The sequence below is a fragment of the Eutrema salsugineum genome, unplaced genomic scaffold (assembly GCF_000478725.1).
Source record: "Eutrema salsugineum unplaced genomic scaffold, Eutsalg1_0 scaffold_18, whole genome shotgun sequence".
In the NCBI taxonomy this organism is placed as follows: Eukaryota; Viridiplantae; Streptophyta; class Magnoliopsida; order Brassicales; family Brassicaceae; genus Eutrema; species Eutrema salsugineum.
The window spans coordinates 2968975-2977460 of record NW_006256846.1 but is presented as its reverse complement, the minus strand read 5'-3'; positions in this window follow the sequence as shown (position 1 = coordinate 2977460).

Sequence of the window (8486 nt, the reverse complement as noted above, 5' to 3'; positions counted from 1 at the left end):
TTCACAATTCGCCCATAGGTAGGTCCACTCCTATGGTTGATCTGCTCTTCTCAAACTAGATCTGGCCCCGGATGAATGCTTTCGCAACACCGAGGACTGAGATCAGATTGTTGTTTATTACGCTACTCCCATGCATTTAAATTTAGTTTAGAAGAAAAAGTTCTAGGATCCGGCTTCAATAGCTAATGGAATCCTCATCGAACATATATAGCCACCATCAAAAATCCCTTAAACCTAACAATAAAACTACTCAGACATGATTAAAGAAAGCAAAAACATTGTATTGAAATGCTAAATAGAAATCAATATGGTAAAGGAAGAAAAAGGGTTCAAGAGATAGATTTCTATCTCCTTAAACCTAAAACTAAGAAAATTGAAAGACAAAAACTTATAAGCTGCTAAAAAAGAAAATGTATCTCATCTAGGGTTCCTAAAACATGTATTTATAGTGCTCAAGTCATTTCTAGGCGTCACTTAGGGTTTCTCCAAATGAGGGAATAATTTTGGGCTTGAAAATGGGCTTCAAGGTCGGACAAACCATTCTCCGCGGTCGGGAAGGAAGGGACCGGTGCGAAATAGGTGTTGGCCGCGGCTAGGAATGCTTGCCGGCTGGTTTACGGGATATCTTGCTCTTCGCGTAACTTTTGATTGAACCGTTGGATTGCCATGCTGTAAAGTGTGCTGGAAAGCTGGTAGTTCCATCTTTAAGGTCTCGAAATTTGAGCTTTGAGGGTGAACTTCTGACAGTTTGACACTTTAAGCTGAAATCTGGTATTCTATCCATTTTGTTAAGCTTTTTCCTGAGTTTCCTGAAAAGAGTCTTGAAACTAGCAAAACATAATAAAAACATCTGAAAGCAATAAAAAAACATAGAAAAAGTATTTCAAAACGATCCATGAAAGTGGTCAAAACACGGTGTTATCAATTACCTAGACCCTTCAATGCTTCTCTACACTATCTACAAGTCTCTAAGATGTTCTACCAACTTTTAGAATATTCTAGATAATTTATACAAGGAAAACACTTAGAAAAATACTTCACGACTGGTGGTGGTGGTACCACTTGGGCAACTACAACAGCTGACAGTCTTGCCAAGTTAGCAATACCAACAACGTTTCCAGCCCCACTATACGAGCAGGAACATTCAGATTCATCGCAGCAGCAGAAGCGGCAGCAGTAACATTGTTTTCAGTAATATCAGCATTCTGATCAACTAGATTCTTTCTAATCCCACTTTCGGCATTCCTCGCCGCATTATTTCCATAGAATTCTTGAGTTCTCAGTGGAGTTCTCTCAATCCTCTTGCTGTCTACGAATTCCATTTACCATCTGCAGTGACAAGAATAGACTACTGTGTTAGCCGGAAAACTAACTTAGATTTTTTACAGAGAACATCAATCTTACTGCACGACAAGGCATTGGAAGGATGGTTTACCTACTAACCCACTTATGCTAGACTCTATCCTAGAACCGACCACGTTTTGATATCAATTTATAACACCCTAACCCAGATTTTATTTCACATTTTAGCTGACACTTAAGCCAAATTTTTAGCCGGATCATACATAACAATTTTGCGCTTTTGGATCAAATAGACAAGTCAAAGCGAGCATATATAAATAAACAGAATACTTGAATTAAATCGAGGTTCTAATATAATGATCAGTTCGCATATAAGCTATTACTTTGAAACTAGACCATTTACCCAACATTCTACTATCCTTTCCTTCACAGCCTTAGTCTGTGCGTGCTGACCACACATCCTTACCATCTTCATGAGTAATCTTTTTTTTCCTGCATTTATACATGGAGGCATAAGGAACATAATTTTTTAGTGAGAGCGGTCTCACCAAGCTATAGTCAGCATCTTAAACTGACATTAACCACATAATCCATAATACGCTTGTCATAACTTAAAACTAGCATCGCATAACCACCCATTCTTACCTTTCAATCCTCCCCCAGCCAGATATGCCTCCGCAAGTTTCACAGCCCCGAGTGCATAGCCTGATCTAGATCAATAGTTAAGGTGCATCGATTATCATGGTTAGCCAGCAGATATACAATACATAACAAGCAAACACATGCTACAATTAAGAAAACAAGACAAGTGTATCTATATATGTATGAAAATGACCCAGACTAATAGCGACAGTTACATAGTCACATTAATTTTTACCCGGATACAGTATGAATAGATCCTGACACCTATTACTGCATAAACATATTCTCTGACCACCACAGCCGATCACCTAGTGATGGTGCATGTGGTGAGGGTGTCAAGTTTTACCTAATAGAATCAATAAGCCGCAACTGCACAGCTGATCGATTGTAGTGCTTAGGGATCAAATCCACAGAGAAGGAGGATCTTTCCTGCAAAAGCCTTTGAAAAAAATATGAAGTAAGGAAGTCTAGAACTGGTAAAAATATAAAAGGGTTTTGGGGTGTCATTAAAACGTAAATTCTAAACTAAACAGGAAAAAGAAAAGTACTTAAGAAAACTGGCTGGAAAACTAAAGAAAACCTAATCTAAAACTTGAATGAAAATCGGCTGGGAATGAAAAATAACCTAATGACTAAAAGCTTTGATGAAAATCGATGTAAGACAATAAAAATGAGATGCTGGGTTTTCAGGGAATTTATCTCCGGGGAATGAACGATTCAAAAAATTGCTAAAAAGTAATTTAAAAGATCCTAGCTAAAACTTTTAGAACTCGAGTCACAAATGTATGACTACGTCACTCTTGTGATCATAACCAACTATCTCTCGCAACCTTGACTAGTAGGTTTCCACTCTTTCCCTGGAAGGGAAATGATGCAAGCTTGCTTAAGACTCGTCAACATTCACGGCTCACCCATAAGTAGGTTTCCACTCTTATGGCAGAATTGCTCTTCTCAAACTAGATCTGGCTCCTAATGAAAACTTTCGAACACTACGAACCTTAATCAGATTATAGTTCATGACGCTACTCCCATGCATTAAAAATAAGTTTAGAAGAAAAAGTTCTAGGATTCGGCTTTAATAGCTAATGGAATCCTCATCAAACATATATAGTCCCCATTGAAAATCCCTTAAATCCAACAATAGAACTACTCAGACATGATTAAAAAAAGAAAAAACATAGTAATAAAAAGCTGTATTGAAATCGATATGAAGAAGAAACAAAAAGGGTTCAAGAGATAGATCTCTATCTCCCTAAACCTAAAACAACTCTAAAAACTTAAAAGGTATTCTTAAACATAAAAGAGCATAAAAGAACCTACAACTTAGGGTTCCTAAAACATATATTTATACTGCTCAAGTCATTTCTAGACGTCACTTAGGGTTTCTCCAAATGAAGAAATCGATTTAGGCTTAGAAATGGGTTTCTAGGCCGAACAGACCATTCTCCGCGGTCAGAGGAGATATGACCGGTGTATATTGGGTGTTGGCTGCAGTCAGGAATGCTTAACGGCTGGTTGACAGGACATCTTGCTCAAGAATCCATTAAATAGGCACGTTACTCGTTTCTCTGAAGAATAACGCCTACTAACCGCCCATAATCTAATTCCTTTACTTGTCAATAACTGCTCTAGCACATATTTTTCCCAGAGAAGTAATTGTTCTCGTACGATCGCTCGATCGATCAATTCAGATAACCATTCCTGAGCATTTTTCCTAGTGCTCCAACCAGATAATTGTTCCCGCTTAACACTCTCCGATAACTACTTATCAAGCTTGCCCGAATCTGACATAAGCTGTCTTATCCGACCAATCTTGTCCCCATTCAAAAAGTCCCGAAAACACGCCTTGTCCAAATTTTGCCCAGACTTAGCAAAATTCATGGATAAACTTATTTTAGTTTGGCTAAACTCGTTTAGCTGAGTAATCAACTGAACTTCCCAATTTTCCTGGCTAAACTTATTTCTCCCCGGCTAAACACATCTTTCCCCGACTAAACTCATATTTCCTCGAAACACTTAGTTTTTTCACACATTCTGATTTTCTCACACTTTTCACAGGTTCCCTCAACTATTTCAGACTGCCACGAGCAAAAGCACAACCGATGAAGACGGTGAATACTAATTAAGGCACAACCGATCAATATGATATCCCAAAAGATGGAGATGAGGTTGGGCTACATGAGTGGCTCGGTGAACTTCTTGGTCATACTCATGGAGTGTTGGGTATGGACTTCATACAAAAAGTTATGGCAATACAATTGCTTGTTCTAAGTGTGGTTTACTTTTTTTAAGAAGGGTTTAATTTACAATGCTTGATTCTGACCATAAAGGAAAAGACAGGTGGTACAAACCAATTATCGTTTATGTAACTCACTAAGGGAGTGTAGAAGGGAGAAACAACATATTTGGCCATAAAGAAAGTGGAGGACGAGTTTGAGAATATGGAGTCTATTTCATCAGCCATTGAAGACTCTTTGAGGAACATGAGAAGTTTCAGGAAAAGTTACAACCAAGGAGGGACGTGGATCATCAGATCAAGGTGAAACCAGTAAAATATTGTCTGTGATGGCACCATTCCGGATGGCTCCAACTAAACTCAAGGAATTGAGAAAGAAGCTACGACCAGCCAAGGAACCGCATGTGATATGATCGCGTTTAAGCACAGATTTTAAATTTGTAACCCTAGGTGTCTGCAAGTACACAGATGAGTGTTGTGTGATAACATCATGTTTTTACCCATTTTACCTTTGATTTTCTTATGCTTTAAGAAATTTTTTATTCATTTTTAAGTGCTTTTATAGTTTTTTTTGTGTATTTATAGTTTCAAAACTCTTTTGAGGTTACTAGGGCAAAAGCTATGCAAATTAGAGAAATATCTGGTTTTGACCAATCTTGGAGCGTCAAAAGTTTTACGTATGATGAAGACCTTCTCACTGTCTAATCAAGCTCAAAGTTGGATACAACATAGAGGGGTCAACCACGTTTCATACGCAATTATTTTGGCGACAATCGAACGGCTAGATCTAAAGATATCTCTAATTTATCGAAGACATGTTCTACAGTCTTGCGAAAAAACAAGTGTAGAAGTGAAGATTCGACCTCATGAGCCAACCACCATAGATCCATGGCTCACGACCACAGAAAACACACTCTTGGCCGAGGCTGGTGATGTGGTGTGTGCGCGGTGTCAAGTTTTACCCTAAAAGTATTGGGCAAAATAACATCATTATCTAAATACCGTATAAATTGGTATTGACACGTCAATAATAATCTCTCTAAAATTAAGATTTAATACACTTCTTAATTGGAGCGGGATTAAGATCTCAAGGAGACCTATAAATAGGGAAATCCTAAAGCAAAAAGGAGATAAGAAAACCTTACAAACTCTCTCTATAAACTACGAATGACTTGATTCCTTAAATAGGGTATGTAGGCAGCCTATCTCTAAGGCGCAGCTATAAATCAGAGAAAAACCTAGAGTTTTATCTCAATCGATCCGTAGATCTACAATATTTCTATTCAAACCAGTTAAAATTTGTCCAAACAGTTTGGCGCTAGAGGTAGGGGGCAGTTTTAACTATGTGAGCAAAGATGGAAATTCGAAGAGATAATTCAGTTGTGACGACATGAGTTAACAAAAGCCCGAAGAAAGTCGAGCAGAGATTGTTAGTAGGATGCGACGACAAAATCATGAATCGACCTTGGTGTGGAAGAGGAATATTCAATAGTTTTCTACTCCCACAAAAAAGAAACAAATTACAGATTCTTTTTGACAAAAGAAAAAAAATGACTCAGCTGTTGAAATCCTGATTTCACATGCTAAGGATCTGTACGTTCTGGAACAAGTCATCGCCATCACCTACTCGGCTCTTTCAAGACTCGTTTCCGTCACCTCTAATCTCTTTCGAATCCGGTCAAAACCCAGAAGAATGATCCAACCTGAAATCAAAGCAAAAATCAAAGTTTTCAACTTCACAGTTCGATAAATCATCTCCATCACAAGCCATTAGTTTATTACGGCTTTCCAAGCCATCAGTTTATTATGTCGTTGTTCTGGTGAAGGACACTACCATAGATCTTGGTGGATCACACTAGAGCTTTTGAGCATATTGACGGTGGCAATCACAACACAGAGCCAAGCACTGCATCGAACTTAGTCGAACCTCCCAGACATAATCACCATCAAGAGTAAGCAAGAAGCCTTCCGATTGCAGGAAGATATTGTCCGAAGGAAATAACTCCATATGTTCAACAAGTTTATAAAGAAACTCGAAAAGCATGGTGCATGGAAGACACAACAATGCACCTCCATTGATACTCATTTAGTTTTGGTTGCACAAACCAAACTCAAGGGTCTGAATCAGCAAAAAGATAAGTATTAGTATCTATGCTAGCTACATCCATGCTATGATTCAAATCTGGTATGAAATTAAATATCTTAATAAAAAGATATGCAGGATCTACAAAGATGTCGCCTCAATAAGAGAGTTTACCTTCAGAAACGCTAACATGGCCAAAGCGCGCAACTCCAGTAACGGAATTGTGTCCTTGCATCACAATAACAAGATAAGTTTTCTACTGACTAAGCATCAAGTTAAGTGCTTAAGCACAACGATCTCTAAGATCATCAGAGGTAAGCATCTACGATGAGTAAATATAGAGGTGTCTCTAAAGTTATTAGAAGCTATGTGCTCATTAGAGTAAATATAATCTAGAAGACTACTCTCAGATACGGTGAAGGCTAAGTGCCTAATAACAAAGGTCTAAGGACCTCAAGTAACTTTAGACAACATGGTTGTCTCTTAAGTCACTGGGAAAAGTGGTGGCCAGAAATATATTACAGGCATGACCTCCAAACAATGACTACGGTCAATATAAAACAAATAGAAGCATCAAAATGCTCATCAAAAATAACTACGGTCAATACAAAACAAATAGAAGCATCAAAATGCTCATTACAAATATTAGAGGCATGACCTCCAAACAATGACTACGGTCAATATAAAACAAATAGAAGCATCAAAATTCTCATCACAAATATTAGAGGCATGACCTCCAACAATGACTATAGTCAATACAAAAAATAGAAGCATCAAAATGCTCATTGCAAATATTAGAGGCACGACCTCCAAACAATGAAAACTAAAGGCCACTTGTCCTATGAAAGGGTAGCGACGACTGTCACCTCAAAAGAAAAATATATATCTGAGGCAAACCTTATGAGAGATAGAAAATTGATTACGATTGCTGTAAAAAGAAGATCGTAAAGTCGTTATATAAAGACTGACTACGGTTGGTATAAAAAAGTGCTAACGCAATAAGAGGAAGCAACCATGATCGCCAAAAATTCAATGACTACGGTCGGTTACCAATAAAAAGTAGTGACAAAAATCACTGAAACATAAGAGACAATAGCTCTTGTTTATTTAGCCGAAACCACGTAATTAGTGGCCAGAAAATATAATCTATGGGGCAATGAGCTTCCGAGAACGATGGATTTCTATGGCCACTGACCTACAAAAATTGATGATTACGGTTACAACGAGTTAAAAATCAGAGGCAATGCCTCCTAAGAAAAAGAAGTGATGACGATCACTTAAATAAGAAATAGAGGCAAAGCCTCCTATGCACGATCACCTGAAAAAAAAAAAACAGAGGCAAGACCTTTTATGTAACAAGAAGCATCAAGTTCTCATTACATAAAGAAATAAGAGGTAATGCCTCCCAACAAATAGAAGTGATGATGTTCACTTAAGAGAAAAACAGAGGGAAAGCCTCCTAAAAAATAAGAAGCAGCTATTGTACTCACAATAAACTGAGTCATAAGCATTGCCTTTCAAAAAGAAAGGTGCCAAGAATCACAACAGAGTAGAGGCACTCTCTGATGGAACACAACTACTATGATTGCCGCAAAATTAAAGAGACGCAAAGCCATCTTATAAGAGCAGTGTCTACAATCACTAGCCAAAAACTGTGGTCACTGACTGAGAAAAAGTATTGAAAAATCACTCGAAGTTATTCAAGAGACTGGAGCTCTTATGAAGAATAATTTGGCTACGGTCACATATTTAGAAAACAGTAACAAACAGCCACCAAAAATTAGCGGGCAATAACCTCCCAAAGAGATCATTGACTACAGTTACGGACCAACAAATTTAGTGGTTATGGACACTGCAAACTATAGAACATAATGCAGCAACTGCGATCGTTACAAAAAACAACACATTCTAAGAAAAAAGCCTTAAGAAATTAATAAACAGCGACCACGACTGACGTTGTTGGTGTAGGTGGCTGCCACCATTATCATCGTCAAAATAAAGGAACAAGTTCAATGAAAATTGAATAAAATGACTACGGTTGCTAAGGATGCCAAATCGAAGGGCAACATCATTAGGAAAGTTATACTGGATTCAAATGTCGAATATCAGACATGTGTGGTAGGTTCGGTCACACACTACCTAAAACTAAAAACGACTATAGTCACTGCAAAAAGTATTGGGAATAAAGCATCTTTAGGAAGAAAGGCTTAGAAAGAAATATAG